The sequence below is a fragment of the Melozone crissalis genome, unplaced genomic scaffold (genome assembly GCF_028551555.1).
Source record: "Melozone crissalis strain CALT ecotype California unplaced genomic scaffold, PUWL_Pcris_2 ptg000026l_1, whole genome shotgun sequence".
Lineage (NCBI taxonomy): Eukaryota > Metazoa > Chordata > Aves > Passeriformes > Passerellidae > Melozone > Melozone crissalis.
In genome coordinates, this window is record NW_026535804.1 from 2,071,110 (window position 1) to 2,091,704 (window position 20,595).

The window sequence follows — 20,595 nt, forward strand, 5'->3', positions numbered from 1 at the left end:
GACACTCCTGTCCCTGCAGGATCCCCATCAGAGTGGATGGGAGGTATGTGGGTGCTGGGGGTCCCCAGTGACATTCTTGTCCCCACAAGGTCCCCACTGGAGCGGTTTTAGGGGAGTTTCAGTGAGATTGTTCCATCTGCAGGGATGCCCTGAGTGCAGCAAACAGGAGAGCTCCCGGCTGGCAGAGGCCCCACTCACAGGGACTTTGCTGCTCACGGCTGCTGTGGCCCCGCACAGCTCCAAGGGGCTCCTTGGGCACCCCTGCTTAGAGGGATGGCCTTTATCACAACAAGCTTTCATCCTGGCCCCAACTTTCCATCAGCAGCTTTCTTTCAAAGTGTGAGAATTAGAATGTGATGCCATTTGGGCAAAAACAAATTTCAAAGTCTATTCAACAACAACAAAACCAGAAGCACATTGAAACATAGCAGTTCATGGGAGTACACAGTGTTTCTGAGAAGCTCCAGAGCAGCTCAGCCCAGGTAGGTCAAGGCCAAGCCCTTGGTCAAGGCCAAGGCCCAACCAGCATATCTCAGATAGATTATGGTGAGGCCTGAAAGGGAGGGGGGGGATATTTAGCATCACAGATTTAAAATCACTTTGAGAAGTATTGTCTCCTCATATTCATTATCATCCAGTGTGTGGGCCACAAATTGGCAGGGAATTACTTGCCTCAGCCTTGATGACACTCCCAGACTTTCCCAGATGAGCTGGCAGTGGAAGACAGTAAAAATTACAGGTGTTATCTGAGCCTGTGTGGCCTCTCAAGTGACTCTTGGCCTCTTTCTCCCCTCTCGACTTGCACGACCCAGGTGGACATAAGTGACAGTATGAACATAAAATATGTTAACTGGTTTTCTGCCCGGCGGAAGGTTGTGACAGGGATATTTGATAAGTGCTGATGACTGAATCTGAGATGCATGGTGTGATCTTGGCTTTGCAATAGCTGCAAGGAAAGTGGGGGCAAAAGTGGCCACCTCTGGGCCCTCAGGAAACTGGCAGCAGGCGGCTCGCACTGGACGCTGGACAGCTCCTTTGACCCGGACAGCTACCAGACCCCTAAATCGTACTCCTTTATTTTCATCGTCACGCCCTACCGCAGTATTTTTTTTTAAGATTTTTTTTTTTCTGTTGTCCCCGCCGCGCTCCCAGCGAGCTTTTCGGCTTCGCTTCTGCGCTCTGAGGGAATTCTGTCTTGCCAAGCCGGGCTGTTTTATTTTTCGGCGCGGCAGGCGGAGGTGCGGGCAGGAGTGCAGAGGGGAGTGCGGTAATTGTTCGTTTCCCTTTCCCACCGCCCCCACGCCGCGTTTTCCTTTCGATTCCTTTTCTCCCTTCTCGCTGGGAGAGGCTGTTACGTCGCTCCCCGCGCCGCCCCTCAGGGCCGTCCCCGCTCGGCCGGGCGGTGGCGCGAAGCACAACGGGAAAGGCTTTTCCCGCCGCCGCCCGGGCCCTCAGGCGCGGCTGGCGGCGGCCGGAGAGGAGGCGGCTGCGCGGGGCAGCGAGCGTGTGGGGCGGGCAGGGGAGCCGGGCACGGGCCAGGCTGGGCACGGGCTGCGGGTGCTGCCGGCGGCTGCGCGGTGTCTTGGCCAAGGAGACTTCTGGGTGGGTCGCTGGGAGTCTTGTTTTATGGCGTTTGTCCCACGGCTCTCCCGCTTCTCCTTCAGCCCGCGGCGGGGCCGAGCAGGAGCGCAGCGGGGCGAGGGAGCGATTCAGAAACGAAGGCGGGAGACGGGGTGGGAGCACGGCGGTGTTAGAGACGCAAGCCCCGGGCTCAGATCTCTCGCTGCTGCCGGTCTGGGGACGGGGCCGAGTCAGAAAGCCCGGCGGCTCCTAAAGACTCCCTCCCTCCTTCCCTCCCCGGGAGCGGTGGGGCGTGGGGAGGCGCAGGGGAGGGGCAGTGGCGGTGCTGAGGGTGACTGAGAGAGGAGGAAGATTGAAGAGCCTTGGGGTGTCACCACGGAGTGCCTGTGACTGCTCCTGCCGTCTCTTTAGCAGCCCAGTCTTCTAGACTGTGAGCATGGAGTGCCTGTCTCTGCCAGTGACCTCCTGGCTCCCTAGAAGGCCCAGAGAGCCCTGGAATGTCATCATGGAAGCCGTGTGAGTGCAGGTGAGCTCAGGGCTCTTTAGAAACCTGGATCCCTGTAGGATGTGAGGATGGAAGCCTTAGGAGGGCCTTTGAGCTGAGTGCTCTTTAGCAGTTTAGAGAAACCTGGGATGTCGCTGTGGAACCATTGTCAGTGCCGGTGACATCAGAGTTCTTTAGCAGTGCAGAAACACAGGGGATGTCAGCACAGAGCTGCTGTCATTGCCTGTGACCTCAGTGCTCTTTAGGAGCACAGCGGCCACTGGCTTGTCACGATGGATCCCCTCTGAGTGGCTGTGACAAAGCACTTCTTTAGCAGCCTGGAGCCCCCTGGGATGTCCCTGTGGAGTTCCTCTAACAGCGTGTGACCTTATGGTTCTTTTGCAACCTTGGACACATTGGAATGTCACTGCAGAGCCTGTGAGTGCCTGTGACATTACAGCTCTTTAGCAGCATGGAGACACTCGGGATGTTGCCACTGAGACCTTGTGACAGCGTGTGAGGTCAGTGCAGTTTAGCAAACAGGGGACTCCTGGCATGTCCCCATGGAGCCCTTGGGATTGGACATGACCTCAGTGTTCTTTAGGGGCTTGGAGACCTCTGGGATGTCACCACAGAACCTCAGCGAGTGCCTGTGCCAAATGGGTCCCTTAGCATGTCAAGACACCTCTGTTGTCCTCGTGGACACCAGTGACTGCCTGTGACCTTGCAAGTCTTTGGAAGATGTAAGAGCTCTGGGATGTCACCGTGGATGTCCTGTGCCTGTTTGTGGTCTCTCTCCTTCCGAGCAGGCTGGAGACAACTCTGCTATCACCAGGGACTGGAGTGCGGTGGTGGTGGTTCAGGGAGGTGAGGGTGGGGGGAGGAACGTGTGGCAGAGCTCACTGGGAGCTGCTCAGGCACTGAGTCATCAGGGACAGCACCTGAATGAACCCGGGCCCAGGAAACACTCGTGTCCCCACTGGCCAAGTTCTGTCCCAGGGAGCAGGTCTGCCCTCTGCTGGGATGGGAGGCCGTGTCACCCCACTGGAGCAGGGGACCAGGTGTACCCTGTGTCCCCAGCATGCAGAGTCTGGGCACGGAAGGCCAGGTCTACCCACTGGGGTCTCAGACATGGTGTGCCTGCTGCCAGCATGGGAGGCCTTCCCTCCTCTACCCGGGAGACCAGGTCTGCTCACCAAAACGATCACAGTAGTGCTATTTCACTGGCAGCTGGGACGCCAGCGGGGGGTCATCCCATACTGTTGAGAGTGCACCAGGCTCAACAAGGTCTTCTTCCCCTGCTGATTCTGCCAAACCTGCTCCCTTGGCTGTGGTTTCACTGGATAGTAGGTCGGGACTGTGGCAATCTTGTTCATTCATTTATTTATTCACGTCACTAAATAGATGATGAGGCATTTGGCTATTTATTGAGCATTTATTTTTATATGTTCTTTTTCTGGGTTAAGTATTGGTGTCCCATCCACCTTGGTCCAAATCAGTAGAATTTAGCCTCCAATGTAGATGAAACACAATGCTGCATCCTTGGAAGAATTGTGTCATTGCCACTGTCCTTATGTGCCATCCAGCTTTTAACTTTTTGTGGTTTTTTAAAATTTGCATAAACGATAATAACTCTACGCAGCCAAGCTAGCCTTGCTTCCAAACATCTGAACAATATCTACTGAGGTAAAGAGCATTCTGGAGACCAGCAGCACAGCAGTCTTCCCCTGCCTTCTTTTGGAGAGACCTAGGTCCTGTAGGAGCTCACTGTTTCCATAGAACCACTTGGGAAAGTCCAGTGGGAAAGTCTGCAAACCTGATACATGCTGCATTGGTGAGGTCCTGTATTTGTTTGGGAAGATGTTGATATTTCCTGACTGTATTGGGTTGACCCTGGCTGGGTGGCAGGTGTGCACTCAGTCGGTCTGTCACTCCCTTTCCCAATGGGACAGGGCAGAGAATAAGATGGAGCAAAACCAGCAGGGTGAACTAAGGCCATTTTATTACAGTAAAAGAAAGAAATAAGCAGAGATTTGTGCTTGCAGCAGCTAAAGAGAATAAAAAGTCAGTCTCTGCTTCCCATCAGCGGTGATGTTTGGACACTTCCTGGGAAGCAGGCATTCAGCACACATGAGTTCCTCTGGACAGCAGATGTTGAAAACTCATGAGTACCGCCCTTCCTTCTCTCTCCCTTAGCTTAGGATCTCTCTCTCCTGAGCTGATATCATGTGGTATGGAATATCCTTTTGGCTAATTTGGGTCAGCTGGACTGGTTGTGTCCCCTCCCAGGATCTTGCCCACTCCCATCCCCTTTGGTGGGGGAAGGAATGTCAGAGGGGCAGCGCTGCTCGGCAGTAGCCAAAACACTGGTCTGTTCTGAACACCCATCCAGTTACCAGTGCAAAACATGGCACTGGAAGGCCAGTGATCTTGACCTTGGTCAGACCCAGTACAGTCTCCACCCCAATTCCGTACAATTTGTGTCACGCTTGGATCCCATATAGTCTATATACTCTCATTGCTAGAATCCTTAAGCCTTCTCTATACCAAGCATACATTTTATTAGCTACTATCACCTGTCCTTTCATATCCTTCCCGATGATCTCCATTCCACCAGAGGGTGAGGTCAGGACAGGGGAAATAGTACACCTGATGGTGTACTATTGGGCGCTGGCATTGTCTCTGTTCATCATAATCTTTTTCTTGCTCCTTGCCAAAATTCATTCTTCCATGTCCATTCTTCCCTCCTGCTACTTTACCTCCCATAACATACAACTTATGCTGTAGGTTATTCTTACCCCAAGGTTAAATCTCCTTGAAGTACACACCAGGTCTCCCCATCCTCCCGAATCACCCACCAAGTACACCCAGGTCCTCGGGCAAAGACGATGCCACAAATGGGTTTGCCTTTTCCCATGGGGGAAGAAATCCACACTGGCTTCCCCAGCCACTTCCCTATGTGTAATGCAGGAACCTTGTCTCCTTCCACAGTGTCTAAGGGCTTGGTTTAGGTGGGACCAGGGCGGTAAGCAGATCCCTTAGTGTTGACTAGCCAAGTGGCTTCTGCCAAGTTTGCATCCCAGTGCTTCCATGTCTCATTACCTGATACCCTGAACATAGTTTTTAGCAGCCCATTTTATCTTTTAATCTTCCCAGAGGCCTGTGGGTGGTAGGGAATGTGGTATATCCACTTAGAGCCATGCATCTTTGCCCAGGAGTTTGTAAGATTGTTGTGAAAATGAGTCCTACTGCCTGACTCAATTCTAGCTGGGGTTCCATGTCACCACAAAATGTGTCTTTCAAGACCTGAAATTGTTTTGGGCAGTGGGATGGTTTACTGGGTGTGTTTCCAGCCAGCCAGTTGTAGTCTCCATCATGATGAGGATATAACTCTTGCCTTGGCATGTTGGTGGCAATGGCCCAATGTAATCAGTTTGCCAGGCTTCACCATTCTGGAAACCCAGCCACTGCCCTCCACTCCAAAGATGCTTCACTCGTGTGGCTTGCTTGATGGCAGTGCATTGTTTCACACTGATGGACTCCATGGTCAGATCCACCCCTTGATCAAGACCCCATCTATGTGTTGCATCCCTTCCAAGATGCCCTGATGTTTCATGGGCCCATTGGGCTGTAAATAGCTCACCCTTTCTTTCCCAGTCTAGGTCCACCTGAGCTATTGCAATTTTGATGGCCTTATCTATCGGTCCATTGTTTTGATCCTCCTCAGTGGAGAATCATAGCTCAGCCAGGGACTTGTTTATGGAACCAAGCTGAGTTTCTTATTTATAGCCAAATTAATTGCCCAGTACAAGCCAGCTTGTACTGTAACACCTCACTGGCCATGATGGGGCTGTTGAAGGGTGAGCTGGTTCTGCTGATTACTCCTTGGCTCTCCAGTTATCGAGTTAGTTCTTGGATAGGAGTTACAGAGTCTTGGTTTGTGTGATATTGCCACCAGTGCACTGTCCTGGTAGCAATTGGTACTTACAGGTCTTGCACCTGCAGCAATCCTACAATGAAGGGATCTTCTGAGAGGCCAGGCAGGGTGGATAACTGTTTGATCTTCTCTGCATTCACTGTAGCTACACCAAAAGCCCATTGATACCCTTTCAAATCTTGAAGTACCTTTTCCTGAGGTAGTTGATGCCTAGGGTACATGGGGCCCCTGGGCCAGTCACAGTGGGGTGCTTTTTCCATCTGTCCCCTGTTAAGCTCACCTCAGTCTCTATTACAGACAACTCCTGGCATCCCCCTGTCACTCCAGAGATCCAATAGGTTCTGCACTCTTGTGCCTTGGTGGCGTCAGTGTACACTGTGCAATGGTATCTACTAAAGCTTTGTACCTCTGTGGATCTGATGTGCCAGGCCATGGAATCCACACAGACAGGGGTTTTGGTAGGCCTGCAGAGGAGTCTCGGCTCTGGAGCCTGGAGTGCCACCTCCCCCTCCTTCTCCACTGACCTTGTTTTCCCTCGCATGTTCTTACCTCCTTCTCTTCTTTAACTAGATGCAAAAACCTGTGACTTTGTTTTGATTTCTCTCTTAAATATGTCATCACAGAGGCATTCCCAGCCTCTCTCATTGGCCCAGTTTTGGCCAGCAGCATGTCCCTCCTCAGAGCCATTAAGGATTATCTCTGCTGGACATGGTCGACGCTTTCAGCAGCTTCCTACAGGAGCCATCTTTGTGGCCCCCCTGCTGCCAAAAACCAGGCTGTGCAAAACTCACCTTTTGGGTTACAGCTTCTTGTAAAGATGTGTCAGTGCGTTCATATCCAATTGTCACATCCACCAGAATGCCTATTTTTCTCTTACAAAGATCAGATCTGCTACATAGTTCACTGTTGTGTTCCCTCACAATGTGGCTCTTGAAGCAGTGTCCTTTTTAGCTTTGTTGATTGATATGCCACAGATGTAGTTGTGTCTTTTAATCCTAGCCTTTTGTGTTGTTGGACAGTTTCTAATGATGTGGGAGCATGTTTCATTTTCAGGCTTGCAGTGTCTGCAGCTTTTGACGCTTTGATCTTGTCTTCCTCTTGCCAGGAATTCCCTTGTGTAGACATTGGCCCACAGCTGCAGTGCTGTTACTAGTTCTCTGTGAGGTGTGCCTCTGTATCTTGAGATCCAGAAATTGCTGATGTTATCCTTCTTAAAGTCTGTAATAGCACAGCCTTGGGATACCAGCTGTTTCCATTTCCTAAATTCCTGTTTCCTCCAGTTACATGCTTGTGGATACTGAGTTTTTGGAGTAGCTGCTTTCCATTTTGACGTTGTATCATCACCAGCACCATCCAGCAGTTCTATCTAGGTTTAGGCTTCCATATTGACAGGATCTTTTCTTGATCTCCTCCAGCTCTCATCCATAATTTCCTATATACTTGACCTAAGCATTCTTCTTTCAGGATCAATCTTAAGGCATCATCTGAACATTGGACAAGTCCATGTAATTTTCAAGCCTGTGTACTTGGATTGAGTCCCATCAACTTCGTGATACCCAAACCCTCCATCCTTGGCTACACTTAACACCATGTTCGTGTGATGCAGTTTGACATTACACATGCATGGTGTTAAGTGTAGCCATTCCTTGACAGTTGATCGAATCTGTAGGTCAGGGGATTCAAGGAGCCCTGATTTTGCATCCATGTGGTCTGCCAAGTACATTAGTCTGGGGATGATGAATGTTTTTTTGGAGTGTCAGTTTTCTGAAGAAGTTTTAACATGATGATATATATTCTCATCCGTATTACTCACCAAGCTAACAACATGGGAGTCCACTTCCCTTTGCTGCAGACCATGTAGAAAATGTGCTGGTGGCTCACGGTGTCAAAAGCCTTAGCGATGTCCACAAGTACGACACCCAGCAGTCTGTGTTCTCTTTTGGCAGGTCAAATTATTGTTTGCAGGAGTATCAAATTTTCAGAGCATCCCCCTGCTCTTATAAAGCCTTGGATTGAGGGGGGCATACCTTAGTCAGCCTTGCTGTCATTCTGGAGAACAGAAGACAGAACCAATCTTGATGGGTCTCCAGTTATTAATATCCTTTGAATGTTCTGATTTGGTTGACTTTGGCATTAACAGCCCTGCATCCCCTCACCATACCTGGGATTTTACCTGATGTTAACCAAAGGTTGAATATCTCCATGATCCAGGAGAATTCAGGGTCCATCTTCTTGATGTCCTTTAGGGTGATCCCATCTGGACCAGGAGCTGAGGTTCTGCTCATTTCTCGCACATTCTCTCAATTTCTTTAGCTGTAATTAAGTCCCTGAAAGTGCAGTTGTTGGCTTTCCCTTTAATTTGGAAATTCCCAAGGCTCTTAGTGTTTTCCATCAGGCTTTAACTTCTGAATAAACTTTGCTGGGTGGAATGTCACTGGACAAACATTCAACATCATCCAGAATAATCTTGGCTAATTTCCCCCTATTTAGATGGAATAGGTGCTAGAAGCACAGCTAATAACCTCTCTTGATTGCTCTCTTCATGATCCACTTCTGGCGACCTCAAGTTTCTTTCTTGGGTCCCTATTTTGTTCTTATCTGTGGCTGATGTTCTTATCTGGCTTACCATATGCAGGCATCAGAAGCAGTCCTGCACTGACTCATTGACCAGTGATGTCATCTCCTGGCCATTAAGTAACTGCTTGAATGCCCTCGGGAAGGTGTTGAGTTTCCCAGCTGAAAGCCATTCACCAGGAGTTCTCTGATAATGGGCCTGAGCTACCCCTCCTTTTGCTAGTTGATGTTCCCCAGCTGTTCCTCTGAATTTTCTGGACAATCACTCATGCCAGGTTCTGTTCTCATACCCACCGCTGGTTCTCTGGGCAACGGTCTCCTTTTGTCAGGAATTTGCTTTGCTGTCTTGGATGGAATGTGTTCAGCTATGAGTTTATTGATGTTTTTGTTTCCCTGAAACAGAGCTTCTAACCTGATCAGTAGATGTTCTTCCTCCTTGGTCCAACACCTTTTGTGAGCTCCTCAAGCAGGTGGAGGTCTCCTTTGCATGGGAAGCAACAATCCTTTCCCGATTTCTGACAATTGGATGTACCAATCTTTTGTGTTGTTCCAGACCGATTTTTGTTTTGAAGTACCATCCCCATGGCTCGCACATCCACTACCCAGTTGCAGCTATTTCAGCTGTTGTCCTGCATTTAGAAGATGACATGCAATACTGTGTTAGTTACTGTTTTTCCTCCGGTACTTAGCAGACCGAAAACAAGTCTTCCTTTTGCTGTAGGCTCTTTTCAGGTGTTCAGTTAAGCCCAACACACAGTCCATACAGGTTCCACAGCCTGGACATGGTGGATTTTTGTCAGGAATCATCACTGTTGGAATGCCCTAAGGCATCTGATTAACATGGTTCCTGGTGTGGGTGGGGATATTGCCAGCATGTTGTTCTCCAGCTGAGGAGGTGATGTTTCCATTGTGCTTTCTCTCTCATGCTCACCACTTTTTTCCCTGTTGTTAAGTACCAACAGCTCATTGGTCCTCTGGAGACAGCTGTCTTTTCCCACACTTCGATGAGGTGTAAGATGTTCATACACCTCTGGCAGCCTGGTCAAATTCTCCCAACTTGTGGACAAGTGAACACATTCATTCGTTTCAAACACTCCCTAGTTATAAAATTCCTATGTCACCAGTTTGATTTCATTTTCCACCAAATCTAAGGGGGCAGATGGTAAATTTGCAGACAACATGTGTACAAGGGGTCTAATTTCAAATTTCTGGATCCCAGGTCTACCCAGTCAGAAAGGCTGGCCTGGGTGCAGGTTGATACCTGGAATAAGCGTACCAACGGCCCCATTTTACAGGTCTAGAATTTTAGTTTGTCACAAATTACGGAGAGGAAGTATTAGATTGCTAGTGGAGCCCCTGACCACTTGATGATCTTTGCCCATTACAAACCCGTGGGCCAGGTTTTGGGACAGAAGCCATGCAGCTCTTACCTTAAATTTGTTTCACTTTATATCTGGACATCATTGGCTGGTGATTCCAACAATACTTTCACAGACAGAATCACTAGGTTGGACGAGACTTTTATGATCATGAAGTCCAACCCATACCCTAGCACTACCTCAACTAAATCCACGGCATTTGAGTGCTACATCCAGTCATTTTTAAACATATCCAGAGATGGTGACTCCACCATCTCCCTGGGCAGACAATTCCAGTACTTTATCACTCTTTCAGGAAAAAACTTTTTGTAACATCAACCTAAATTTCCCTTGGTGCACCTTGAGACTGTGTCCTCCCATTCTGTGAGTTGTTGCTTGGAGAAAGAGACTAACGCCCACATGACTACAACCACCTTTTCAGGCAGCTGGTGAGAGTGCGAAGGTCACCTCTGAGTCTCCTTTTTCTCCAGGCTAAACACCTCCATGTCCCTCAGTCGTTCCTCACAGGGCTTCTGTTCCAAACCCCTCACCAGCCTTATTGCCCTCCTCTGGATGTGCTCCAGCATCTCAACGTCCTTCCTAAACTGAGGGCCCAGAACTGGACACAGCACTCAAGGTGCAGCCTCAGCAGTGCCCGGTACAGGGGCAGAATGAGCTCCCTGCTCCTGCTGGCCACACCATTCCTGATCCAGGCCAGGATGCCATTGGCCTTATGGCCACCGGGGCACACTGATGGCTCATGTTCAACTGGCTGTCACCAGCACCCCCAGGGCCCTTTCTACCTGAGCACTGTCCAGCCACACTGTCCCCAGCTTGGAACGTTGTAGGGGGGTTATTGTGGCCAAAATGCAGGACTTGGCACTTGGACTGGTTAAACATCACTTTCTTGGACTCTGCCCATCCATCCAACCATTCCAGGTCTCTTTGCACAGACCTCCCACCTTCCAATAGCTTGACACACACTCCCCCCTTAGCGTTACCTACAAACTGACTAATGGTAGACTTAACACCCTCATCCATGTCATCAGTAAAGATATTGAACAGAACTGGCCCCAGTACAGAGCCCTGAGGGACACCACTGGTGCCTGGCTGCCAGCTGGATGCAGCACCATTCAGCACCACTCTCTGGGCTAGGCCACCCAGCCAGTTCTGAACCCATCACAGAGTGCTCCTGTCCAAGCCATGGGCAACAGCTTTTCCAGGAGTACGCTGTGGGAATGTCTCAGTTTGAAAAGACAGGTGTCTGCTGAGGAAAGCAGGAGCCTCTCTTGAAATGGAAAATGCAAACCCCCTCTCTCTGAATTATTATAGTTTTGAAATTAAAGGGCTCTCAGGCAAAGATATGGCAATAGGAATAACAGCCATTTATTAGGAAAAATAAAAATAAAAATGCAGTAATACAAAACAACGCTGCCAGAGCCAGAATATGACCTGACACCCTCTTGGGTCACAGTGTTGGTAGCAGTCCTATTAAGTGGTGGCTGCAGTCCTCCTGAAGTGACAGATGTGGTTCTGTTGGAGCAGTGATCCTGTAGAAGGGTGTAGTATTCCTCTGAAAATCCAGTGGTAATGTAGATGGGCCTGGTCTTCCTCTGGGAATCCAGTGGAAAAGGCTGCCTGTCATGTTCCAAATTTCAGATTATATCCAGATAGGAATTCTTGACTCCTCCTCCTGGGCAGAGCATCTCCCAATGGGATGATGTAATTTTTATCAGTCATGCAGTGAGACTCAGTGGCCCATTAACAGAAGATACCTCCCTGGGGGGAGGATTGGGTCGGGAAGAGATAAAGAAAACTGCCTCACCTGATTTTAGCAGGTGGCCCATTAACAGAGAATATCCCTTCCAGAGTTATGAGAGATGGGTCTGGAAGAGATAAAGAAGACTGGCTCACCTGATTTCAACCGATGATGATAGAATAAATACTTCTGATTACATCTTGCATTTCAGCCTAAGACACTCCGGGACACCAGGGATATCTCCTTAGGGGAATGGGCTGCACAGGTAATGTTCCTCTTCCTCTGCCTTGGAGCAGAATATTCTCTTCTCCCCATCATGACCTATGTCTGCTCTGTCTCCATCTGCAAAGCCTTGTGGTCACTCTGGTACCCTCCTGGCCAGCAGAGCTTGTGCCCACACAGCAGCAGCTGCCTGGGCCAGTGGGTTTCTCTCTGCTCTGCTGCTCATAGCCAGGACATTTTCCCTGCCCTTCTTCCAGGGCAATGCCCTGCGCCAGTTCTGCTGTGAGGCTTGCCCAGGGCGGGGCCAGCGGCAGCGGCTCCCTCAATGGAGTAACTGGAGGCAGAGAAAACCAGCAAGCCCTTGGTTAGCATCTGTGACAGCCGGTCTCCTTGCCCACTCTGAAACTGGTCCTAGTCCCACCAGAGCTGGGCAGAGCAGTTCTCATTAGGTCTGGGCACCACAGTGTTGCCACCCTCACATCTCTGGGTATGGCTGCAGCTGCACCTGACCCAGGGACCGGGCAGACCTTGCAGCCGGCCAGTACCACCCTCCCGAGCCGGGCACACCTGGGCCCCGAGGAACATCCGGATCAAGTAGACCTGGCATCCTTCTTCCACCCCAGCCATGGGGAAACCCCAGAGTCCCATAACACCACAGAACCGGGTAGACCCAGCAGCTCCATCCAACCCAGAAACCAAATTTCAAAATCAATAAATATATTTTTGACAAAAATAAACTGGTAGTTTTTTTTTTTTAATAGGCGCATTTCTACATTGAAGAAAGAAACTCCTTCGGAAATATATTTTGTAAACTTTTTTTGTATTGGACCCACAACACCACAGTGGTGATCACAGCCAGCATCTGCTCTTGGCTCTGCCTGCACACCCACCCACCCACTCACCCACCCACTCAAACTGCCACCACCAGACCCCACACAACCCACAGCAAACAACCTGGGCGGGGGGATGGTGTAGGGGCAGCAGAGCCTGGCATGAAGTGACCAGAACCTAGGCCGAGCTCCCCTGCACACCGGGAGAGAGCGGGAGAGCGGAAATCCAGACACAAGGAGAAATGCACGGAGACATAAATACAGAGAGACATAAATGCAGAACACAGCTTTGCTGACAGGGTTTTTTGATTATTCAGGGGAAATGGCCCTGGGCTCAGAGGGATCCTCCAGGATCGATCGTCTCCTCTTGCCACCGGAGGAGGACAGGACACAGATGTCAGCACCACTTGGGATCCTAAAACACAAAGGCCAAAACATCAGCCCTCTGTTTCCACTGGGATGTGAGAGGGGCCTTGTCCCCACCCTGTCCCTGCAGGCACAGCTCACCTCTTCATGGGTCAGGCGGGTCCTGGTGCCCCAGAAAACAACACACCTGCTTCAATACTTAACGCAGAGTGGACTGGGAATAAAGACAGTGTTAGAGACACACTGGGGGCACCGGGCTGCACTGGGAGGCAGGGGAGAGCAGGGGACCTTGGGGAAGGGGCTGTGGCAGCAATGGGGTGCAGGAGCTGCTGTGCTGCTGCCCAGAAGCACTGGGCTCCTGGCCAAGAGGCACAGCTGGGGCAGGGGCTGCGTCCTGGCTCATCCAGGGGGTCCTGGGGTGGCAGGGATGGAATGCAGCAGGGCCCTGGGCAAAAGCTTCCCTGGGGAGGAGCCCTGGGGCAGGGCATTGTCTGGGCTGTCAGGAGGGGTGCACTGGGCTGTGCTGGGACAGACTGGGATGGCCTGGGCTGTTGTGGCCATGCAAGGGGAGGGTCTGGCACCGGCAGAACTTGTGGTACCTACCAGAGGCGTCTCCAGGACCACGACATTGTCTAAATCCAACTGCAGAGAGACCAGGAGACCTCACTGGTCACTGGGATGTCCCCAGTGCCAGCAAGGGATGGGGGGACACCACTGCCCCCCAGTTCCCTGAGGGGATGCCCTGCAATGCCAGCAGCCCACTCACCTCCTGCAGATCATCTTGGGTTCCTTCCAGGAGTGCCTGGAAAGGAGAACAAAGGCTGGGTCCGGACTGGGCCTTGTGGGGCTGTGGGGGGAAATGGGTGCAGGGAGCAGGGTGCAGGCAGAGGGATGGGAATTCAGGGCTTCCAAGGAGATCACTTTGAGGTGAGGGGAGACCCAAAAACACTGATCTGGGGTCAACTGAGAGTCCAGGGGACAGGGCTGGGGGTGTGGAAGGAGCAGGGTGTGAGGTACAGGGGAGGAGAAAGGAATTGAGGTGTAGGGACATGGGAGTGCAAGGGAGGGGCTTGGTGGGGACAGAAGAATGAGGACAGGTGGGGACAAAACCAACAGTACTGGGAGATGGTGTGGGAGTGGGGGGTGAGTCAGGGAATTGTACAGGGGGACCCCTCTGCAGTGGCCAGGAAGAAAGACAAAGGATTGAGGGGGGACATGAAAGGAAAGGCCTCAGAAATGGTCAGTGGAAGGGCAGCTGGGGACCCTGAATGGGACACAGAAGAGGGACCAAAAGGGTGGGATGGGAGGCCAGAAAGGGCAGGACGTGGGGACAGCGTTTGCCTGGTGCCTCACCTTGGCCTGTGCCGGGGGGCAGAGCAGGATGGAGAAGAGCAGGGCCACGCTGAGCACAGCCACCTTCATCTTCCTCTGGCTCTGGGCAGTGCTGCCTGAGGCTGCAGCAGGTGAGGAGCACCTTTATCCCTGCCGGGACTCCTCCCTGCACCCTCCCTGCCAGCCCCCAGGCCAAAGCCCGGCTTGGCACAGCCCCCAGCCCTGGCCACAAGCCCAGCCCTGGCACAGAGCCCATCCCACCCCAACTGTGGCACGGATCCAGCCCCCTTGCCCAGCATCCCTCCAGCTTCCTGCACGGGGCAGCTGGCCCTGGAAGGGCCCAGGCACCTGGGGGGCCAATGGGAGCAGGCAGGGAGCCAAAGGCACCTGGGGACCCTGTGGGGACAGCCCCCAGTCCAACACAATCCATCCTCCCAACAGCCCCCAGTGCCAGATCCCCCATCTCCTGCTGCCCCTCCCCTCCCAGAGCTTTCCCTGTGGGACACCCCAGAGCTGAGCCCAGCCCCAAACCCGACATGTGGGAGAACAAGGGGAGCAAGGGACATGTGATCAGGTGGCTGATTGGCATCTCAGGCACTGCAGACACTGGGGAGCACTGGGCAATGCTGATCACCTGCAGACAGGCTGAGGGCTGGGGAATGGCTCAGGAGTGACAATGCCCACATCCACACAACCCGATATCCCTTTCCCTGCAGATGCCAAACCCGACCAAGCTCCATGCCCAGAGCACTGTCCAGAGGGGAATATGCCCTGCCCTGCCCCTCATCCTGTCACACCTGCAGCCACGGAGGCCCCCCAGAGCACCTGGGTCATGGCCCTGGCTCTGGGCCCAGGCCAGCACTGGCCCTGAGCAGGATGTGCCCATCCCAGGGACATGGGGAAGTGGGCATCTGTCCCCAGGCAGCCACCCCGAGCTAATTGGGGTAACAGAGGTGCCCTGTGAGGAGGAGGGGTGTTGGTGCCCTGCCAGCATCTCTGACAAGCCCTGTTTACCCAAGCCCTGAGGCACCAGGAGGACGTTCTGACATCTTGAGCTTTCCAGAAGGAAAATCCACAGTGAAGTGGTTCCTGAGAGCTGTCCAAAGCTATGATTCCTGTTTGACATTCGAGGGCATTAGTGAAGGATTCTGCACATCTCTTTCCCCAGGGACAATGTGGATCCATCAGAGAAGTGTTATGACTCAGCTGGGAAAACATTTCAGGCTACTGCCCTGACTGTTTGCTCTGGAACTCACCCAAGGAGGAGCAGGGCCCAAGGGGGAAGATTTTCCTAGGGGCTTTTGCTGCTTTGTGCCCTTGGAGGAGAGATCAGAGTGTCCTCATGGGAGATTCTTGACCAGATGGACAAGAGCTGTGACATCATTGGTGGGCTGAGGTCACCTTGGAGAGAAATTGAGGAAGTGTCTGCAGGACCCTAAATAGTGAATGAATGGATGAAGGAGATTCTCGCTGTCCTGACCCACTATCCAGCAAAACCACAGCCAAGGGAAGAGGCCTGGTGGAATGAGGGGGGAAGCAGACCTTGTTGAGCCTGGCGCACACTGGGCAGTGTGGGGTGATCCCCTGCTGGTGTCCCAGCTGTCAGTGCAATACCACTGCTCTGATGGACTGGATCCTTAAGAAACAAAAGAAGTGATCAAGCTCAGAGGAGGAGGGGATCTGGTCGCACTTCTCTTCTCTGGGAGTTTCTCTCCAAGGGGGGACATTCCATGAGAATGGGGATGCAGTAAAGGACAGGGCTGAGGGCAGCTGCTCCCTCTCTCTCTGGGCTTCAGAGGAGGACGCTGGGAGCTGCTGCTTGGGAAAAGGAATTGGTTGAGCAGGTGGCCAGAGCAGGCTCCCCAGGCAGGTGCTGTTAGGTGCCTGCAGCACTGAAAGCGTCTCCACTTGGGGCTGCCTTGACAACTCCCCCAGCCCAGCAGTCGCCTGAGCCCGGATGGTGCAATCAAAGCCTCACCAGAGGGACGAGAGGACTCCTCACATAGCAGATCCAGCCGGGTTTACTAAGGGAAAATCCAAGGGTCCAGGTGAAGTGAGGGTGAAGAGGGAAACAGGAGCAAGCAGGAACACAACCTTTGCTGAAGGGAACCAGAGGCGAAGAGCCAGGAACAGGGCTGGGGCCAGGGTATATAACTGGAGGAAGGCAGGAGGGGTCAGGGTACAAATGATGCAATGGGGAAGGGAGCCAGGGGTGGGGTTAAGGTGGGGTGACACGGGATGCACAAATGGGGAGTCAGAGTGGGAGGAGTCTCTAAGGGAAAGCCAATGGAGGAACGGGGAGTACAGAACTTTCTGGAACTGGGGGACGAACAGCAGTCGATTGACAACAGCACATTAACATTAACAAGCAAAGAACCATGGGGAATTGCAGCAGTCCCTCACCTTAACTTAAACAGTGCTGTCCTCCCATGGCATTCTGGGTTCCTCTTCTCCATGGCTGTCTCCAACATCTTCATCTTTTTATTTATTAAATAAATATTTCCCAGTGTTTTGTCAATTGTTTTCTTAAAACACCTCAGTGCTGCTGAAACGATAACAACTATGAGAAGGACCCACAATAAACTTTTAAGAATGGGGGCCACCCACACAGGAACACTCCACTGCATGAGCTTTTTGTCTATCATGTCTACAACTTTATTTTCAGTAAGAAGAGTCTTCATTTGCTCTTGCATTGGTTTGACGTTGGCCTGGATCGATGTGCTTTTTGATGGCAGGTTAAAACAACAAAGCCCTTTGAAATCTTCACAACCATGGCCATGGGAGAGCAGCAGGAAGGCGATGGCCACTCTGTTCTGAAGGGTGGCATGTCTGGTGGTTTCCTCGTCCGCTAGAAGGTCTGATAAGGCAGCGGACGTAGCGTTGGTCTGCTTACTAAGCCAGCACTCCAGGTGAGAAAGCTCACCGAGGGCCTTGGCAGCTGCAACCCATGGTAGAAAGATGGAAACAATGATGGTGGCAGCAGCTGTTAAGGTATTTCGGGGTGTCCTGGGAGTGGCCATCTGGTCCTCAAGTGAATCAGTTATCAACTGTTCGAGCACCGATAGAAACATGAATGGTCAAGTTAGTTGTCATTGTGATTTTCTTCGTTTTGTTCCCATGGAAGGGAGGGCGAGGGATTGGCAATTGGGACAGGTGGAGACAATTGCCTTGGCTTGGTCTCTGGAAATCTTAAATTGACGTACCAAAGCTGGAGCAGTCTGACAGAAGAATGCATTGCTTAGACAAGCCTGTTGAAAGACATGTGGTGCAGCAGAGGAAATGTGGGTGGCACTTGTTGCCATTGCTAACAAGTCTGCTCTCCGGTTGTCCTCAGTGATGTCTCTTGGCAGCTCTGTGTGCAACCGGACGTGCAGGATGTGATAAGGTTGCTCCCTGTGGGAGATGAACCAAATTAATTCAGAGACCAAGCTGTATAATTTTTTATTTTGGACTTTCTTGAGCAGGGCACGCTCTGCCTGCTCTGCTATCTCGGTGACAAACACAGAATCTGTGATAATATTGAAGGGTTGTTGGAATGTTCAAAACGCCCTCACTGCTGCAGCAAGTTCTGCAGTCTGGGGAGAACCTTCAACAACCCAAATATCAGACTCCTCCTTCTGAGTGTGCGGGTCCCTCCAGTGAACACAGACTTGTGAGAATTGCCTGAACCGTCAATGAACTCTGTGATAGCATTTTTGAGTGGAGTTTTACTTCTATATGATTTTGGGGACAAATGCAGTGAATCTTTACAAAGTCTGTGTTTAGGATAATGAATGGAAATTTTTCTGGGATAGCTGTCTAATGAAATTTGCGGGTGTTCATTTCTTTGTAATAGAGAATCCAATTGTTCCAAAATATAAAAGAGGTAAATGCACACCAGGTTGCAAGCTGCAAGGGTCCGGAGGCGATGTCGGCCTTTAATAATAAGTTTGGCTACAACTTCTGGTGGGGTGGTAACTGTTTTATGTGGTTGGTGTGGCAGAAAAAGCCACTCGATGATGATGAGTGGGTTTTTGCAGTATCATCCCACTGAAAGAGCAATGCATGGGAGTTTGGGCACTTACCAAAAATACCGAGGCATAGGGGAAGGGACCGGTCTGTCCGATGTGCCTGGTGGTGTTTGATGGCATGGGGACTCTCTCCAAAGCCTCACAGGCTTCTGGCGTTAAGCATGGGGAAGTCAGGTCGCCGTTTCCTCGTAGAAGGTTGAAGAGCGGTGTCAGTTCTTCTGTGGTGAGGCCCAGGAGAGGTCAGATCCACGTGATGACGCCGCACAGCTGTTGCATGTCTCTTAATGTCTGGGAGTGCTTGTTGATGGATAGAGTTTGAGGCACGATGGTCCTTCCTGTGAATAAAAACCCGAGGTACTTCTGTGGGCTCAATAGCTGGATTTTTTCCTGAGCTATCTGAAACCCCGCGGTTTCGACACCTGCAACACTCTTGGAAAGGTCTGCGTCTAAGTGAGACTTGGTGGAAGCACAGATTCGTACATCGTCCATATAATGTAGGTGTGAAACTCTCTCCAAAGTTTCTCTCATCTGCCTCACGATCGTCATTGGGGACCACTGAAGAAAAGACCCTTGTCTGAAGTTTCTGGCCCTGTTGGAGAAACTTCAGGCGCTGTTGGAGAAACTTACATGCCAAGGGCCCGGAGACCTGATCACAGCTCCTGGTATTGCTAAGCTATTGTTCACAGGTATGTTTGCTGTATGCTACACTGAACCCAATGAAAGGAAGAAGGGGACACCTTGCCTTTTTGCAACAATAGCCTTGGAAGTTGTCCCACCTCTCAGCCTCACTGGACTTCTGCTGAGTTTTGGGAGGTCCCCACAGAAAACCCCTCACTTGTCTTACAACTGCCGTGACAGACAGACTGAGATGTAAGAAGCCTCTCCATCAAAGACCGAGACATGAAATCCCTACGTGAAAAGGGCCCCCTACACTCGGAAACAAGGACTGGGACTGAGGGCCCTAACCTGGGGGAGGTGTGTGGGGGAGGCAAGCTGACCAAAGCAAGATGGATGTTGCAGGTGTGAGCAGTGGACCAAGAAGACAATGGCTCTCGCCCACTGCTGAGAACATGGACTGTGTGTACCCTTCTCTAAATACCACTTTTTCCCCCAAAAATACAATAGACTACCTTTGATTCAGTTTCAAGTTTTACCCCTTCCCCCATCAAAAAAAAGAGTATAATAAGAGTTCAGATGAACTGCAACCCTGAGATCTCCCCAGACGTGACCTGGTGAACTCCATTGGCTGGACATTGAAGGACTTCGCCATTCTATGTTTGGTAGCTCTATACCTTCCTTTCTCTTCCTCCCTCTTTTTCTCTTTTCCCCAATTCCTCCCCAATGCATTTTGTTGTGGTTATTCAATAATGGTACATTTGTTTTGATTATCACTGCAACCCCCTGTACCGTGTCGGTGTTTTTTGCACTCTGAGATCAACCCACGAACCATCATGAAACCCGTTCATAAGGACAGATCGTGACAGTTGCATACATAATATATAAATCTTCTACCAAGCCTTAAAAATTCTCTACAAATTCATTTCCAACATTACTGGGTCTGGCACTGCCAAGATCTGGTGCTTGCTGCTGCCACCACCAGTGCCCAGATCTGGAAATTCCCTTGTTCTGGCAAAGCCAAGTCCAGCAATTTTCTGGTAAAGAAAGCCAAAATCTGGTAATTTCCCACTGCCGGCACTGGCAATGCCAAGATCTGGTGTTTGCTGCCACTGCCCGTACCCCAATCTGGACATTTCTCGGTTCCAACACAGCCCAAGTGCAGCAATGTTTTGGAAAAAGAAGACAAAATGCAGCAATTTCCTGATGCCAAGACTGTCACCACCCAGACCTGGTGTTTGATGGCACCGCCCATGCCCAGATCTGGATATTTCCCTGTGCCACCACAGCCCAAGTGCAGTAATTTGCTGGCAAGGAAAGCCAAAACCAGGCAAATACCTGGTGCCTACACTACTCTGATCTCATGTTTGCTGACACTGCCAGTGCCCAGATCCAGAATTTTTCAGATGCCTGCACAGCATAATTCCAGCAGTTTGCTGGCATGGAAAGTTCACAATTGACAATTTTCTAGTGCCTGCACATCCCCCACCCAGATCTGGTGTGTGCTGGCACTGCCAGTGCCCAGAT